Raw genomic sequence first — 20,012 nt, 5'->3', positions numbered from 1 at the left:
CCACCACCACCACCACCATCATCATCACTATCATTATCACACCACCACCACCACCACCATCATCATCACTATCATCATCACACCACCACCATCACCACCACCATCACACCACCACCACCATCACCATCACACCACCACCATCACCATCATCACACCACCACCACCACCACCACCATCACTATCATCATCACACCACCACCACCATCATCACCACCATCACACCACCACCACCACCATCACCACCACCACCATCACCACCATCACACCACCACCACCATCACCATCACTATCATCATCACACCACCACCACCATCACCACCACCACCATCACACCACCACCACCACCACCACCACCATCACACCACCACCACCACCACCACCATCACACCACCACCACCACCACCACCATCACACCACCACCACCACCACCACACCACCACCACCACCATCACACCACCACCATCACCATCACACCACCACCACCGCCACCATCACACCACCACCACCACCACCATCACTATCATCATCACACCACCACCACCACCATCACTATCATCATCACACCACCACCACCATCACACCACCACCACCACCACCACCACCATCACACCACCACCACCACCACCGCCACCATCACACCACCACCACCACCACCGCCACCATCATCACCACCACCACCGCCACCATCATCACCACCACCACCGCCACCATCACACCACCACCACCACCACCACCATCACACCACCACCACCGCCACCATCACACCACCACCACCACCACCACCACCATCACACCACCACCACCACCATCACCACCATCACACCACCACCACCACCACCATCACACCACCACCACCACCATCACACCACCACCACCGCCACCACCACCACCATCACACCACCACCACCACCATCACACCACCGCCACCACCACCATCACACCACCACCACCACCATCACACCACCACCACCACCACCACCGCCACCATCACACCACCACCACCGCCACCATCACACCACCACCACCGCCACCACCACCACCATCACACCACCACCACCACCACCACCACCGCCACCATCACACCACCACCACCACCACACCACCACCACCACCACCACCATCACACCACCACCACCACCACCATCACACCACCACCGCCACCACCGCCACCACCACCGCCACCACCACCACCACCACCACCGCCACCACCATCACACCACCACCACCACCACCATCACACCACCACCATCACCACAATCATCATCACACCACCACCACCACCATCATCACACCACCACCATCACCACAATCATCATCACACCACCACCACCATCATCACTGCCACCATCACCACCACCACCATCACCATTATCATCACTACCACCATCATCATCACCATCATCACACCACCACCATCAGCACCATCATCACACCACTACCATCATCGTCACCACCATCATCACTCCACCACAATCACCACCACCATCACACCACCACCACCACCACCATTACACCACCACCACCATTATCATGATTACCACCATCATCATCACCATTGTCACACCACCACCATCACCACCATCACCACCACCACCATCATCACACCACCACCACCATTATCATCATGGCCACCATCACCATCACCATCATCACAAACCACCATCATCATCACACCACCACCATCATCACACACCACCATCACACACCACCACCATCATCACACACCATCATCATCACCATCACTATCATCACACCACCATCATTATCACACCACCACCATTGTCATCACCATCACCATTATCACACCACCACCATCATCACAACACACCACCATCATCATCATCACCATCACCATTATATCACCACATCATCACCATCACCATCACACACCACCAGCATCATCACCATCACTCTCATCACACCACCATCATTATCACCATCACCATCACAATCATCACACCACCATCATCATTGTCATCACCATCATCATCACCACCACAATCATCACACCACCACCACCATCATCATCACACCACCAGCATCATCATCACCATCATCATCATCATGCCACTACCATCATCATCACCATCATCATCATCACACCACCACCATCATCACCATCACCATCATCATCACACCACCACCACCACCATCATCACACCACCACCACCGTTACACCACACCACCATAATCATCATCACCATCACCACATCGCCATCCTCATCATCACCATCATCACACCACCACCATCACCATCACCACCACAATCATCATACCACCATCATCACCATCATCACACCACCACCATTACCATCACCATCCTCACACCACCACCACCATTACCATCACCATCACCATCATCATACCACCACCATCATTACACCACCCCCACCATCATTACCATCACCATCATTACACCACCACCATCATTACACCACCCCCACATCATTACCATCACCATCATCACACCACTACCATCATTACACCACCCCCACCATTACAATCACCATCATCACATCACCACCACCATCACACCATCGCTATAATTACCACCACCATTATCACATCACCACCATTATCATCACCATCATCAACATCATACCACCACCATCATCATCACATCCTCTTCCTTGATGTCTTATCTCCATGGCGAGTACACTGGATGTAGAATATAGTCTTGCTGGGTACTACGGGAGCTTTATCCCTGTAGAAGGAATGCAAACTAGCTCTTGATAAGTTGAAAATCCCTTAATAGCCTACATTCTAAATACAATATTCATTGTACCGGGGGTTTCTAACCTTGCTTTGATGATATCCTAGTGTCACTGTCTCGGAACCAAATTAATTTTGGACTTGAGTATTTAGAGTTGGGAGAAGGAGTGGGATTGTATATTATTATAACCAACATTGATATGCTGTTGAATTCCAAAAGGACATTTTATTTCTTTTTATTTTTTCTAGAGACAGGGTCTTGCTGTGTCACCCAGGCTGGAGTGCAGTGGCAGGACCACAGCTCACTGCAGGCTCCAACTCCTGGGCTCAAGTGATTCTCCTGCCTCAGCTTCCCAAGTAGCTGGGACTACAGAGGTGTGCCACTGTGTCCAGCTAATTTTTCTATTTTTTATTTTGTAGAGATGGGGTCTTGCTATGTTGCCCAGGCTGGTCTTGAACTCCTGGCTTCAAGTGATCCTCTCACCTTGGCCTCCCAAAGTGCTGGGATTATAGGGATGAGTCACTGTGCCCAGGCCCAGAAGGTTTTAAAGTTCTAACTGACACAATATTGGTAGGGGTCTATGTGAGAAGCAGGCATATCTACAAACCTGAGCTCCAACAGGGTCTTTCATCATGGTTTCATTAAAAATTAGCTCCTGGCAGGAGACTAGTTGAGTTTCTGAACCATGATGACCAGGCCTAGGGTGCTAGCTTTTCAGAGGACGGTCCCCCTACTCTTCAGGTGCCAGCTGGGCTCCTACCACCTCCAGGAAACCTTTTGTAAGAACACAGGGCCCATGAATCACTCCCTCCTCTGGTTTCCTATGGCACATCAAATGAGGGACACTTACTCAGCACTTCCGATATACCATGCACTATGCTAGGTGCAGCACAAGTTGTAAAAGTCTCCTACTTTTACAACTCTTTGAGCCAGGCAGTATTGTTATTCTCATTTTCTAGATGTGAACACTGAGGCTCAATGAGGTCAATAGTCCAGACAGAGATGGCTAGAAAGTCAGTGAAGGAACTGACTAGATTTCTGTCTGTTTTCCCCTTCCTCCCTCCACCCCTGGTATCCTGCTCATAAACCCAATGGTGGGTAAGTGAATAATGTCAAGATGCAGTTGAAAGTGACTTGGTTATGTCTCTCTTTGCACAGAGAGCACACTGCCTTCTGTGTCAGGTGTGAGCTCCTGCACTCTCCCTGGGGTCTGAAGGCTGAGGCGCGTGGCCAGAAGCTTCTACACAGGCCCATCCCAGAGTGTGGAGACCATGTTGGTCTCACGTGCATGCGAGCACACGCATGTGACTTCTACCTTCAAGCACCTGCCAGAGAGTAAGTGAGAGAGATGACTGGGTGCATAGCAAGCATTTGGCCAGAGCAGGATGATGGGGTGGGAAGAAGGGCTCAAGACCCACCAACACATCAACTGTGTGCCCCTGGGAAGGGCCTTCACTTCCGGAACCTCAGTTTGCAAGTCTGCAAAGTGGAGCTAATGATCCTTGTCCTGACTTCCTCCTGGGCTTGTTGATAAGGCTTCTTGCATTTCGGAATCTTTAAAGTGCTTGGAAAAGGTAGGGAATCCATCTAATTAAGGAGGAGGAGAAAAAAAGCCACCAGAGGAATCAGGTTTCTGGTATCCGATTTAATCCAGTCCATAGGAAAACAGCCCAAGGGTGCCCCATCGTTTGCCGTCCCTAAGGAGGAAACAATCTAGTCCTCTGATAGGTGGAGTCGTTCATCTCTGCAGTAAAAAGCTAATGCTTAGTCTAGGTTTATTCATCCTTTTTGGCACATAGGGTATATACAATATGGCTCCATGGAGCCAACCAGGAGCCTCTGCCTGGTGGAATGATCTGTGTGCCAGGCTGGAAGAGACAGACACTCTAACTGTTTGACCAACAAATGTATAGAAAATAGTGGCCAGTAAGTAGCAATTATGTAATAATCTTATCCAAAGAAAATGTGGGCTCAAATTAAGATGATTTCACCGGGAAAACATTAAGGTATACAAAGAATTCTTAATAAATAGAAATAAATAGTGCAGGGTTTGCGCCATCGTGATTTTCGATGGTTATCTGCCCTCGCCGCTGCTGCTCCGGCTGCATCTTCCGCGGGGCTCAGCGCAGCATTTTGCTCTACAAAAACAACTAGCTCCTTTCCAGCCAATGATTACTTGTAATTATGCTTTCCCCTGCTATTATTCTAATAGACCTGTCATGTTGCTCAGAGGACTCTGGCATTTGGAATATACGACGGCTTTTATGGATGGACTGCTGGAACACTTAATATAGCTCTATTTTTGAATTATCAAGTTCTATCCTTTTGAAGTCTGTGTTACTGGAACTCCTATTTATGAGATGTGCTGTGCTTAAAGGTTTGCTATTGATGAAGAGGTCCAACAGAGCCTTTATCGTAAGTACGGCAGCATTCTCCCTGAGAGATAAATAGCCGTGCTAAAAGGTATGCTGTGTACCTAGGCTGCAAATTACTAGCCAAGTACCTCATAACAGTATACTTCAAAAATACCTTTATGCTTCTTGTTTGTTCTCTTTTCCATAGAGATGAATAACATTTCTTAAAACACAGAGGGGTGGAAGTGTGTTGGTCATTGTTGGTCATCGACATTAATTGAGTTTGAGGAACGTGTTTGTTCTGGCACAGGGTGTCTGAGTAGATGCACGAACGTGGCTTACATCTCCTGTGCTTGCTGTTGTGAGAATTTGCTTTTCTTTATGTTCCTTTAACCTAAAGGTGGACTAGGTCGGATTCAGGCACTTTTTGGATGGGAAAGAGGGTTTATGAAAAAGTGTAATTCAGGCAGTGGTGCTTGTTCTGGAGAATTCGAAGAGCACCGTTGGGGGCAGAGCAAGGGCCCACAGCTTTAGGGTGGTGTGGGCAAAGAGTAGGTGCAATGTTCTCCATCCAGCAGGCAGAGGTCTTAGAAAGGGGAGGCCTGATACAGAAGCTGGCATGAAGAGTGGTCCCCAAAGCTCTGATTATCTGGGCAATTTGACAGACATTAGGTCAGGTCGGAGTTTTCTTTAGCAGCTCAACCAGCTTGTTTTTTTGTGGGCCCAAAGGTGGAGGCCCTTTTGGACAGTACAGGCACTGTTTTCGGCCCTGGGCAGCAATCATATGGAAAGACACATTGTGTGGTTGGATTGTGGGTAGGAATTTGGGGAAATGTGTGTCTCCCTTATGTTATACAGAAATATATTCAAGAGACTCCAAGCTGCTAGCAAGCCTCCCAGAAGCAGACATAACCACCTTGGCAGCCAACATTGCAAACACAGAGGCAGGACTATGGAGCAGCTTTTGACTAGGTTGCAAGAATTTATATCCATTCCCCAAAGAAGGTAGGCTGTTGCTCCAGAGTGTTTGCCTGGTGTTTTTCGTTTGGAACTTCCATGCATCAGAACCTTGACTACACACTCTCTGTCTAATTCATCTTCACCCATATGTTTTACCATTACAGATAGCCTTCCCCCTAAGCTTGTCTATTTACTAGCTGGTGTGACAGATGACAGCTACTCTGAGCCATGCTAGATGGCATTTGTATGGCTCTGGTGCCAGAAGCATTCTAAGAGCTGGTGTTGCATATTTATTGATCTTCATATTCCCAATAATCTGATGCCCGTCACATTTGACAACATTATGTGGAGAGGTCAGCTAGATGGGGCTAATGAAACTGTTTCCAAGATGGATGTTGTTTTCCACAACATTACCCTTGCAAATAGCTGTCAGTGGGGTATTTCACTGTCGGGCTAGGCATTTGAGAACGCTTTTTCTTTTTTTTTAAATAGTTGATGTTAACATTAAACAAAACCTGAAGCCATTAAATCTTAGTATTTATATACAATAGAAAACATGGAAGCCCTGGCATCTTTCCAAATGAAAATCTTATTAACAGACATGGTGCTTGTGGCAAAGTCCTCAGCAATTGGAGATTGGCTTGGCTGTCTGAAATGTTTGACGGATTAGCCTGAGATGATATGAAGGACCAAATGGGAAACGGCTGAAGTCTGCAGGATTATACCGGCAAATAGAAAGCCTTGCTGCAGTCCAGAGGCAGGCGGCACTTGTATGACTGTTTCTAAGCGCCCACGCTGCTGTGAGCAGCCAGCACAAAATGCACTTGGTTTAGATAAAGATTTACAAGAAAAGAGAAAAGAAGGAAGAAAGGAAAGAAAGAAGGAGGGAAGGAAAGAAGAAAGACAAAAAGAGAGGGTTTGCAAAGAGGACCTAATATAATGAAATGCTTCCCAGGAATTAATGACACTGGAAATGTGTTGGGAGCAGTAATGAAAATGATAAAGACAGATTTCCTGCACCTGAATCCAGAGCCCTGCAAAAGCCCTGCAAAGGGGCATTTAGGGGCTTTGTCCACTGTCTATCCTGACGGTTACCATGTTGGACAGTGATCCTCATGGCTTTTTCTCATGAATCTGTGCTGGTTTAATTCCAGGTGGATATTTAATCGGTGAAAATGCATCAAGTCGTTGTAAGCACCTGCCTGCCAATGCAATTTTTGAGAACTTTGTTGCATATCTTAATAGGGCCACTGAGGACTTTGAATCCTTTAAGGAAAGCATAGTAAATCTTCAGTCTGAAATGCAGTGTTTCACAAAGCCATGTCTATTGAGTGGATTTCTTCATAGCAATGTTCTTCTTCCAACTCTACCATTAAGCAGACACAAACAGGGGTACATAATAGAATTAATAATACTTGGCTACTGGCTTATCCAGAACTTTCTCAACAATGAACTCATTTTTCCAGTGCTAGCATTTAGGAGCATTAACTCACCACATTGCTGACAGTCACAAACGTTGAAGAACTTCTCAACTTGTTTATTTGTGGGGTGGAAGGAAGAATGTTGGAGAAGAGACGATTAACTATTGTGCCTTTTTCTTTAGTGGCTCTCAGTACCTCTTCCCATTACATCCTTTTTCAGGTTATGCCTTTTGCATTGTGTCAAATGAAGAAGTAGAAAAGAATTGTTGCGTTCAAGAGCAGTGAAGTTCAGTGCTGGGCAGATGCTTATGGTGTTTTTAGATGGAAAGCTTGTTTCTTTTTCATCCTCCACCTCCACCCTCACGGAATATATATATATATAAAAATGTATATATACACACACATATATATTTTTATATATACACATATATTTGTATGTATATATATACATATATATATACAAATATATGTGTATATATATAAATATGTGTGTGTATATATATATATATACAGTTAAGTTCTCTTTTTGGTGAATACCTAAAAGTAGTAAGGGAAACAAAGTCAGGCAAAGGTGGAAGTCAACTCCAAGTAAGGCAGAGTGGTAAGCATCCTGCCTACAACTTAAGAGACAGAATTCTCATTAAAAAAAAACACCATCAAAAAGTAATATGTGAGAGATGCAAGTAAAGCTACCCTAGGTAGCTTTAATTTAGGCATGAGCAAATCATATGGATAGTAGTTGCTATAGTAACTAGTAGACAATATGGTGTTTATGTTGCTATTGAGATATCTTGTACTTTACCAAAATAAGGGGAAAAAAAGACTTCCAGAAGCATGCCAACACTACATGTAGGGAACCTTTCTCATAAACATTTTTACTTCTCCCATTTTGGTGTTTATTTATAATAAAATGAGTATCCACAATTAAGTACAGCTCATGGGTTGGCTTGCTGCTGTTATTAATGTTTTTCCTAACTGAGATGTCCCTTTAAAAGCCCTGTCCCTGTGGCACAGCTGAGGGCACCCTGGCCGCCATCTTGGATGGTTTCCAGGAGAATTCTGGGATTCCACATGACATGCTGTGAGGTGTAGACCAACATGAGTCTGTTGAAGCCAGACCTAAAGACCAAGAATGCTAGAGGATTCAGGGCAGAACAGATGCGGTCAGAGGTTGCAATTTTATGCATTTATGATGTGTTTGGTAGTTAACAGAATTTTGAAACATGTTTGAAGTTCTTTCTGGAGATAGTTAAGATGTTTCAAAGGGGGCTTGTGCTGGAATGCAGTTGTCTCACATGTAAGCTGCAGCGGATGGAGAGGCAGTGGGGAACACAGGGGAGTGGGGAGGTGCCGTTTTGCTGCGGGTGCTTGGCTGGTGGACTCAGATAACTCAGGTCCCAATTTGGGTTTAGAGACCTGAGAGCTAATTTGATTGCAGTTCACCCAGGAGTTGCTCTGACTTTTCACAGCTATAGAGCACCCATTGCAAAGCTAGGTTGGGAAATCTGAGGGTGCTTCCAGTGCATTCAAATTCTTTTTTTTTTTTTTTTTTTTTGGGACGGAGTCTCGCTCTATCACCCAGGCTGGAGTGCAGTGGCGCAATCTCGGCTCACTGCAAGCTCCGCCTCCCGGGTTCACGCCATTCTCCTGCCTCAGCCTCTCCAAGTAGCTGGGACTACAGGCGCCCACCACCACGCCCGGCTAATTTTTTGTATTTTTAGTAGAGACAGGGTTTCACCGTGGTCTCGATCTCCTGACCTCGTGATCCGCCCGCCTCGGCCTCCCAAAGTGCTGGGATTACAAGCGTGAGCCACCGCACCCGGCCGCATTCAAATTCTTAAAGCAAAACTGATGTATATTAATTTAATTTAAAAATGTATGTCAAAATAAATTCTAAAAGGCAAACAAAAATTGTATATCAGTCAGGCTTTCTGGCATTTGAGATGGAAAAGGGGATTCTTAAGAAATGGAATGGAGAGGTAGGGTTCACCATGCCTAAGTCATGGGAGTCATGGAAACAAAGACTGAACGCACTGCGATGTCTTGCTTCTGCACACACTTTTCTTAGCACACATCCCTATGCGGTTCTCTGTTTATAATGCATCGTGGAATAGAGGAGCAAGCATTGCTTTGGAGCTGGAAAACCTGAGTTCTAGTCCCAATTCTGCCATTTCCTAGGATTGTGGCCTAAGGGAAGCAATCCATTAATATTTCCCATTTGGGAAATGCCCCTAGTAATACCCCCTTGGTCAGCTGGGGCTGGATTAAGTCGAGCGCAGAACACTTGGGTGACATATCTGGGGAGCTCCACCTCTCCACAGCTGTTCTTTAATCCTTACTCCTGCTTTGGCTATTCCTGGCTGTGGGTGAGTCATTTGATTTATCTGGCCTCAGCTTTCTCATCTGCAAAGTGGTATCATTGGCCCTGCCAGCCTCAGAGGCCCCTGCTGCTCCTCACATTCTGCGATCATATGGCACGTGCTTTTCCAGGCCCCTCAATGCTTTCCCTTATGGAATGTGTGCAGAGAACTCTTCACTCTTCATGATTAAAATGCCTCTTCTTTTCTTGGATTTGAAGAGCTGCTCAAATGAAAAGTTGCTTTGAAATGAAGTCATGCCTATACTATAGACAAAGCAGAAGAAATCATCAATTTGAGCATTTTGCTTTTAGGCTGAAAATGTTCCCACTTTATAAATGAAAAGTTGGATTTTTTTTTCCCCAGAGTTTGTGACCAATGCAAGGCCTCATGACCCTGAGTATTTTGATGGCCTCTATCGGCTATAGTTTATACTCCAAGAGGGTTCACAAGAAGGAGGGAGGCCCAAGGAAAAATGTTTAAAGGGTAAGGCCAGTGAATCTTTACTCAATTACTGTTATAACAAACGCTGCATCACTGGAGAAACAGATGATGAGCCAAGAACATACAGGAGGTGGGAAGGAGGAGGAGGAGCTGGAGGGGGAGGAGAAGAGGGAGAGGGAGAGGGAGTGGGAGAAGTGTCGAATTGCTTGAAGAGCAGTATTTAGTCACCTGGTCCATAATTCCAATCCCTCTCCCAAGCCTCAGGACGTGAGATGCTTCAGCACCTCATCCAGGCGAAACTCATTAGACTGTGAAGTAAGGCGAGTAAGAATCAATTTTTTGTCTAGCCTCAGAAATTATTTGGAATAATATGTCAAGATGGTTATCTTCTCTGTTGAAATTGGCTTGAAAAGATCAGAATTTCTTTAGATATTTATGAGATTTCCATGAATCTCCTGGCTCTCTACACACGAGCGTGACTACACAGGTGCCTGGAGAATGTATAGGTGGCCGCACACATTTATTTTTACAGAGGGTAATTATTACAGTCTCTCCTCCCAGAAATGAGCCTTTTGTTTTATGTTTTCAGCAAGAACTTGTGAAATATTAAGATATTTTACTGCCTTAATGTTCTGAATTGTTTGCCTCTCCATTTTGCAATCTAAAACTCATTAACAGTTGAACAATTTAATCAGAATGAATCAAATTGTGAAATGGATACACGGGCAGTTCACATAGCCATAAAGCATGGCTGAAACTTTTCTGAACAGCTTAATAAAACTTAGAAGGCAGCAGGAAATAAATGATGATCCTGGACAATATCAGGGTAAACTGAACCTGGAGCCATGAACCTGGTAATTGTTCTTCCTCACTCAGCACATTTGCCAGGCCTTGGTCTTAATTCATAGGATGGACCAATGATTAGAGGGATTTAAGTTGCCAGTCTTTCTGTAAAAGATTTCTGTTTATAATGGGCATGATCTGGGAAGCCAAGCGAACGTCCGTACATTAACCCTGACTTTAATTCCAGGAGTGTTCTTTCATTACAAATAGACCCCAGGGAGGCTGGGGCGGGGCGGATGGGGGCTCTGGCTCCTTGTTTTTAGGAAAGACTTCAATTTCAAGAGTGACCTTGTCATTGTACTTTAAAAATTTTATCTATCGCAGAATGCTCTCTGCAGAGGCAGCTATGGGTGTTTTGTGGAAGTAGGTACTTGTTTCATTTGGGTTGTACCCACATCAAATACTCTGAATTGTCTGGCAGAGTCAGCGTATTATGCATTTGGGTTCATGGCCATCAGTAGGGTGACCAACTTGACCTGGATTGTCCAGGGCTTTCCCTGTTTAGCACTGAAAGTCCTGCATCCTGGGAGCCCACTGAATCTCAGGGAAATTGGGATGGTGGCCTAAGAAAAGTCCCATGCCAAGATATTTCCCAGCCTCAGTGCCTGAAATCATTCTCCCTCCCAATGCCAGAATTTTGCTTACAACTTATTAAGCAGATTTATATAATACCCATAATAATATCCAGAATTATTATACATTTCCTTGTTCATAATTTTTATGCCATCTTCTTCTGAGGATGAACTGAAGTATCTCTTTGGGATTCCAGTATATGCCTGGGCATTTGAGGTTTCCCCATCTCTATATTGTCAGTGAGATCTTAATTTTTAATTTCTTAACATTATAAATTCAAACTGCACCCCCATACCATGCCTGTTTTATTTTTGTAATTTCCACCAGCAATCCACCATTCCTGTCCTGCACAGGCTTAGGTGGCTCCAGATCAAGACAGTTCCAGTCTTGTCACTTTGGTTTCTTTCTCTTGATTAAGCTTTTGCCTCCACCACTGTTCAGACAGACATGGGCTTTTCTTGGGTTTTTTTGCAGATAGACATGGGCTTTTACACAACCATTCTTACTCTTTTGACTGGTCAATGAGATGAATCCTGACTCCACCACCTCCTAACTGTGTCTCAGAGGGTAAATGCTGCCCCGTGTTAGGCCTCACTTTTCTCACCTGTGAAGTGGAGATGGTAAGACTGACGCTGTAGGGTTGCCATATGGATGGCAAATAGACAGGTACAACCCATAAGGGTTAAGTGCTTTGGTGTTTGAGAGCATGCCTGCTGGCACTGACCTGGCCAAGTCGGCCTGGGTGCTGTGAGTGGTGTGGATTGGCAGGGGCCCATCAGCTACTGATCTGAACATGCTGATTCTAGTGTAAGCACAGACTCTTTCCATGATTTCCATGGGAAACTCATGGCCCATGGCCAGAGAAAGGGTCAACTCACTTCTTCATGAATGATTGCTGGGCTTGCAGAATGTTTCAAATTCAAAGTCAGGTTGATTGTTGTATAAAAGTTCGTATGTGGAATAATTTCATAGTTCCCTTACTTGAGATTTTGGTCTACATGGGTTTACTTCTGAAATTTTTTTCTAATTAATCTCTATATTGAATTAAAGTGATATATATTATTTCTGTTTGTTTAGTGGCTACTCAACATTTTAATGTGCATACTTATATTAACAAATGAAGTTTCTTTATCCTTCTTCTAAATAATGGGAGGTCATTAGAACATTACCTATCAACCAGCAGTAACAATTAACATTTGGTAATGTTATTTCATCTACCCCTGTCATTGCTACTGTTGTTTCTGTTGCTGTTATTATTATGGGATATTTTATAGCAAATCTCAGAGATCATGTCATTTCACCTATAAAGACTTGGCTAACAAGAATTTTTTCCCTGTTAATATAATCACTATACCGTTATCACAGTAAACAAAATTAATAATAATATTTTAATAGGATCTCCTGTCCCCTGCATATTTAAATTTTCCTAGTTGTCTCAAAATTTCTTTTTACAGATGTTCTGTTTGAATAAGTACCAAATAAGTTTCACATATCACATTTGATATTTTCTTAACTAAAGTCCACCCTTCCCCCATTTTAATTAATTAATTAATTAATTTTTTTTTTAGCCATTTGTATTTTGAAGAAAATGTGAAATGCACAATGGTGCACATTTTGCCAGTTGCTTCTATTTGGTGTCCTATAGCTTATTCTTCTATTTCCTGAGGTACTGTGAACCAGCATTTAAATTCAGTAATTATTTTAAATTCAGGACTTTCTGGGTTATAACACTTTGGAGATACTGCCATTTACTGAATGCATCACATTGAGAAGCACAGAAATGTCTGCTGTCCTACTTTATTCATTGATCAACATTCAGGTGGTATCAGCTGAATCTCTCATTTAGGAAGTCAAAACTTTCGTTTAATGCTTGTTTACCTCAAAATGCACGGAAAACATACATTACATAAAACTTACCATTTTAACCATTTTTAAGTGGTTTTAAGCATACTCACAATGTTGCAACCGTCACCACCATCCATCTCCGGAACTTTTTCATTATTCCTGCTGTGGTTTCAATGTGTCCCCTTCAAGATTCAGGCTCCACCTCTTAATACTGCCAATGTGACAGTATGAGGGCACAGTGTCCCTGCCCTTTGGAGGATGTGGCAACAGGGGACCATCTTGGAAGCAGAGAGCAGCCCTCATCAGACAACCAAACCTGCTTGTGCCTTGATCTTGGTTTCCCAATCTCTAGGACTATGAGAGAATAAATTTCTGTTCTTTATAAATTACCCACTCTCAAGTATTTTGCTATAGCATAATGGACTAAGGCAATCCCCAAATGAAACTCTGTACCCATTAAACAACTCATTATTCCCTCCTCCCCCCAGCCCCTGGCAACCACTATTCTCTCTCTATAAATGTGACGACTCCAGGTACCTCATATGAGTGGAATCATACAGCATTTGTCCTTTTTCTGTTGGCTTATTTCACTTAGCATAATGTCTGTAAGGCTTATCCATGTTGTTGCATATGACAGAATTTCCTCATTCTTTAAAGTTGAATCACATTCCATTATATGTATGTACCACATTTTATCCATTGATGGGCACTTGGCTTGCTTCTACCATTTGGCTATTGTGATTACTGCTGCTATCAACATGGGTGTACTCACTTACTGCTTTTGTCATTCACTTATGATATTTGTTTAGATCCATTAATTCATTATGGGTTACAAAATGGTGATTTTCTAATATTTTCTCTTTACCAATTTTCAGGATAATGAAGTGATAGATCAGTATTCCACAAAGGTGACCCATTTTTTTTTAAACCAACTTTTTTTTTTTTTTTTTAAATAGCTCTCCGGGTTGGCTTCTGTATCCTTAGACACAATTCCAGTAGCCTTTTATCACTACTTTGTTTCCTGGCAGAAGAAGATGTACCAAGCTAATATTGTACATTTTCTACCCATCCCTCAAATCCATCACTTCCCCAGTAAGACCTGGTTCCTTTGGGATGGTATTTAGAGACTGTATCTGGGCACTTGGTGTGCTCATTACTAGGGGATTGTCATTGTTTCCAGGTTTTTCAGTAAACAGAGCTAAAATATGTATTTTTTAAAAGATAAATTATGAAGTCATACTGATATTTTAAATTCAAATTTAGAGTCACAGCGTTTTTACTTCTTTGATTCTATATTGTATCTCTTTTATGATGAAAATCTTCTTTTAGATTAACATAATTATTTATTTTATCCTAGACTGTATTACTAGTGGCTTCAAAATAACCTTAGCAATATTTATGTGATAAATAAGCTATTGAAACAGTTTAAGACTTCTTTTCAGTTCTTTTTGTCCTCAAATTATACCTCATTATGGATACACAGTCAAAACACAGTGCTTTAAAGTCAGTTAAATTGCTTTGTGTGTCTACACCACCAATCTGATAGGTAGTTAGGTTCATTTGTTTCAGTGTTTTTTCAATTTTTAGGATTTCTTAAAAAGATTTTTTTAAGCATGAAAACATTGCTAATAATTCTAAACTGAAAAATAAAACTAAAAACCTCAAACCATATAATAGGGTCCCTCTACATAAATCTTGCTTCCATCTTTTTTTTCTCTCTATTGCATTTCTTACTTCCTTCTATTCGTAATCATTTTCATTAGTTTTTGGTTTACCCTCCCATTATTTCTTTTTGGAAATATAAGCAAGCAAGCACGTGCACACACACACACACACACACACGCAGTCTTTTCTTAGTCAAAAGATAGCATACTTTTTAATGTGCATGATACTGCATTGTGATATCACTCTAAGTGTTGGGCATTTGAGTCATTTGTATCATTTATCTATTAGAATAAATGCTGAAATCAATAGTTTTGTGCTTACATGGCTTTGTATTTTTTTCTTGTGTATCTTTGGCATAGATTCTGAGAAATGGGATTGCTGGATAAATGGTAACTGCAGAGTGAATTTGTTAGATAGCGCCAGTCCCCCTCCACAAGGATTGTCTCATTTCACACCCCCCACCACATCAATGTCTGAGCTGCCTGTTTGTCCACAGCATCATCAACAGAGTGTACTGTGGCACCGCCTTAGCTACTGGAACAGTTACGATATTGTTTTCTTTTAAGATTCCCATGCCATGTGGATAGTACAGATTTGAACACCTCACTTACGCATGCTTGGGCTTTTGATTTCTCAGAGGTTGGAGGAAATTTCCCCACTACCCAGAGTCTCATCAAATAGCATTATTTCGTTGTTTCTTCCTAAGGTGGGAATTTTCTAGTCCCATTTGGGTGGACGGGCAGCCTTATTAGGGCTCCTCTATTGTATTGTGTCTTTTCTTCTTTTGAGACTGGGTTTCACTCTTATTGCCCAGGCTAGAGTGCAATAGCAGGATCTCAGCTCACTGCAACCTCTACCTCCTGGGCTCAAGCGATTCTCCTTCCTCAGTCTCCTGAGTAGCTGGGACTACAGGCATGCACCACTGCACCCAGCTAATTTGTATATTTTTTGTAGAGATGGGGTTTTACCACGTTGCCCAGGCTGGTCTTGAACTCCTGAGCCCAAGCGATCTGCCCACCTCGGCCTCCCAAAGTGCTAGAATTACAGGCGTGAGCCACTGCGCCTGGCCATATTATGCTGTGTTTTAGTCCAAGATTCCTTTTCGGTGTGGGCCAAGGCCCAGACCCCCGCCCTCATCCGGGTATTCTGCCCTCAGCCCTGAGCTGTGGAGCTTATGTCTGGATCCAGTACCCTCTTGGGCCCCAAGCTGTCTGCTTCTGTGTTTGCCATTCTGGTTTTAAGTGACCTCTTCAGCACCTCGAGATTTCCTTTTCTTTCTTTAGAGTGTATCTGTGTATTACATTTTTCGGGAGGCTGCATTTTACCCGGCATTTCTAAGTATAACGAGTGGGAGAGAGTTCTTCAGAATCTTCTTGTCTTCTTGTTGCTGGAAGAAATGTGATCCAGATTTACAAAAATTATACCAACAGGGGGAAGTAAAATGGGAATTGTGAGTGATTATTTGGTATGCAAAATTTCCTTTAAGGAAGGACTTCAAGAGTGTCCAAACAAAACTTTTACCTTTAACCAAAATTGAGTCTATAAATATTGCACAGAATGGGGTGTGACTGTTTGTGAAGGAGCTGTCTCGGACCTGGCTGTGAGGAGTCTGGGCCATGGGCTCACAAATTTCTGCATTGCAGCCTGAGGAGAGGAAAGTCAATCACTAAATTATCCTTTTGGCCTTATTCCAAAGTCCAAACTCCAAACACACCACAAAACATATTGTACAAGATAGTCCTCTGGGAGGACTAGATCATGAAAAGAAAAGAAACCAGGATTATCCCTAATGGGATAATTAGGAAAGAAAATCCTTTAGTCAATACTGCTTAATTTCCTTTAAAATTCCTAGTTGCCTTATTAACAATATAATCAGTGCCTTCTGATAATTTCTAACACGACCTAGAGTTGACCTTTCCCCTTTCAAATGTGTACAGGGCTGAGCATGGTGGCTCATGCCAGCAATCCCAACACTTTGTGAGGCTGAGATAGGCGGATCACTTGAGGCCAGGAGTTCGAGACCAGGTTGGGCGACTCAGTGAGACCTCATCGCTCCAAAAAAAAAAAAAAAAAAAGAATAACAAGTCTACAAATTTGCCTAGCTTTTCCAGTTCGATTTGACCCTCTGCTGGGATTGGACATTTTCCCTTTCTTTGCTGTTGTGGTTAAGTTTGTGTGGTTTTCTCAGTTTTATCTTCTAAAACCCCAGCTATTCTAAGTGTTGGACTCTGTTGGCTGTGGTTTTCTGTCAGAAATCACTTTAGACTGGAATCAGCCGAAATAGTAGAGAATGGAATATAATGTTGAGGTTTGCTATGGTATGAGATTAGCTCAGCTGAGACAATGAGAATGGCAGCTCACTGATGATTCATTTTATAAATAGGGAACAAATTTTGGTGTTATTTGCTGCTTCGTCCCCCTCAACTACCAGCTTGTACCCTTTTTAGGTGTGGAACTTTTAAACCTGGCTTTAGAAGAAGGGTTTTTGAAAATCACCTCTAGCCTGGACAATTCCTAATTGGTCTTCCCTCCTCTGATTTCTCCCATTTTTACAACATCATAAATGAACAGGCCAAAAGGAAAACTCTACCTTTTCTAAACAAAGGCCTGTCTGTTACATCACTTTCCTGCATAAAACCCTTTGGTGAGTCCCCTAAAGAGTCAAGTTGAATCGCCTAACCTGGCATTCAAGGCCTCTGAATGGGGCCTGACCACTGTCTCCTCTTCCATCTCCCACTCCCCAACCCTAGCTGGCAGCCCACATTCTTTCATTCCTCCCAGCCTTGGTTTATGGCTCTTCTCTGGGCCTGTGACAACCTTCCCATCAGAGGCCATGTAATTAAGCCTTGACATGTGAGACCACACGGGGACCAAGAACAGTTGTGCCAGGACTCTTGGTTTACTGGTTTTGAACTTTGCTCTGTGATGACTCTGTGACTTTACATCCCATTTGTACAGACTTGCTTAGTTTTTCTAGCTTGACTTGACCCTCTGCTGGGATTGGACCTTTCTTCCCTTTGCTGTTATGGTTAAGTTTATGTGTTAACTTGACTGAATATGGGGTTCCCTGATATTTGGCTAAACATTGTTTCTGGGTGAGATCAGCATTTACACTGGAGGACTCGGTAAAGGAGATGACCCTCCTCAATGTGGGGGGCATCCTCCAATCCATTGAGGGCCTGAATAAACAAAAGGTGAAGGGAGAATTTGTCCTTTCTTCCTGTTTGAGTGGAGGCCTTGGTCTTTCACCTTCAGAATAGGATTTACACCATCAACTCCTCTGGTTCTCAGGTCTTTGGTCGCGGAATGAACTACATTACTGGCTTATCTGGGTCTCCAACTTGCAGTTGTGGGACAGTCTCTAGGAGCCAATCTTCATAATAAATCCCTTTCTACATAGCTCTATACAGTTGGCTTTGTGTATCCATGGGTTCCACATTCATAGATTCAACCAACCATCCAACCAAAAATATATTTGTGGGATGGGGAAGCCGAGGATAGGGAGAATAGGAGGGCGGTTTCTTCCATGCTGTTCTTGCGATAGTAAGGGAGTTCTCTCGAGATCCAGTGGTTTAAAAGTGGCAGTTTCCCCTGCATGCACTCTCTCTCCTGCCACCTGGTGAAGAAGGTTCTTGCTTCCCCTTTGCCTTCTGCCACGATTGAGTGTCCTGAAGCCTCCCCAGCTATGTGGAACTGTGAGGCAATTAAACCTCTTTATCCTTCATATATATATATATATATATATGTATATATATATATATATATATATTACCCAGTGTCAGGTAGTATGTTTATAGCAGTGTGAAAACGAACTAATACACTATGGGACTTGAGCATCTGTAGATTTTGGAGTCTGAGGGGAGTCCTGAAACCAATCCTTGAGGATACTGAGGGACAACTGTACATCCTGCTGGTTCTGTTTCTCTGGATAATCCTGACTAATACATCTCCTTGAAAATTCCTACCTGCCTTTTGCTGCTCTGGCTCCCAGAGCACGTCCTCCAATTCGCTTATCTCCAAGCATTTGCCACATGGAATTGTGAACATTCTCTAATTTCTGCCTGGCATACATTTCAAAGGAGGCATTCTTCCTGATAAGAGCAAATTGATTGGTGACAAGAACCAATGAAAGAATAAATTCAGACAGGATGTTTTCAGTTAGGTACCATTTTGCCTGGAAGAAGTTGGACCAGAGGATCTCTGGAGCCCCCTCTAGCTGTGTGATGGAAGGAGGCAGATTTTACCCTATCGGCCAGTTTATTATGCACACTCTGCTACAAAAGTTAGGCTAGTCTCCTAGACTAAAAGTATCAGAGGGCCAGAGACTGGAACCTCTCAGTATTCCACAAGGGGCATTGTTCCTGTTAGAGAAGATACTGAGTTGATGAATAAATCAATGAGAATATGTGAAGGCACAAAGGAAGATTCATTGCCATGATAAAAAAAAATTCTATGGCCTTCCTTTCTTTCCTTCCTTCCTTCCTTCCTTCCTTCCTTCCTTCCTTCCTTCCTTCCTTCCTTCCTTCCTTCCTTCCTTCCTTCCTTCCTTCCTTCCTTTCTTTCTTTCTTTCTTTCTTTCTTTCTTTCTTTCTTTCTTTCTTTCTTTCTTTCTTTCTTTCTTTCTTTCTTTCTTTCTTTCTTTCTTTCCCTCTCTGGCCCAGGCTACAATCGACTCGGCTTTCCGCTGCCCGCGCCGCGGACTGCCTGGGTCTGCCGGCGCACGCCACAGCTGCCTGCGTTTTCTCCTTTGGATGCAGGCACGCGTTCGCCATCTTGGCCACGCTGCTCGCCAGCTCCTGACGCCGACTGCTCTGCCCGCCTCAGCCTCCCGAGGTGC

This window comes from Symphalangus syndactylus, chromosome 2, assembly GCF_028878055.3.
Source record: "Symphalangus syndactylus isolate Jambi chromosome 2, NHGRI_mSymSyn1-v2.1_pri, whole genome shotgun sequence".
Taxonomy (NCBI): Eukaryota; Metazoa; Chordata; class Mammalia; order Primates; family Hylobatidae; genus Symphalangus; species Symphalangus syndactylus.
This window is presented reverse-complemented; position numbering follows the sequence as displayed.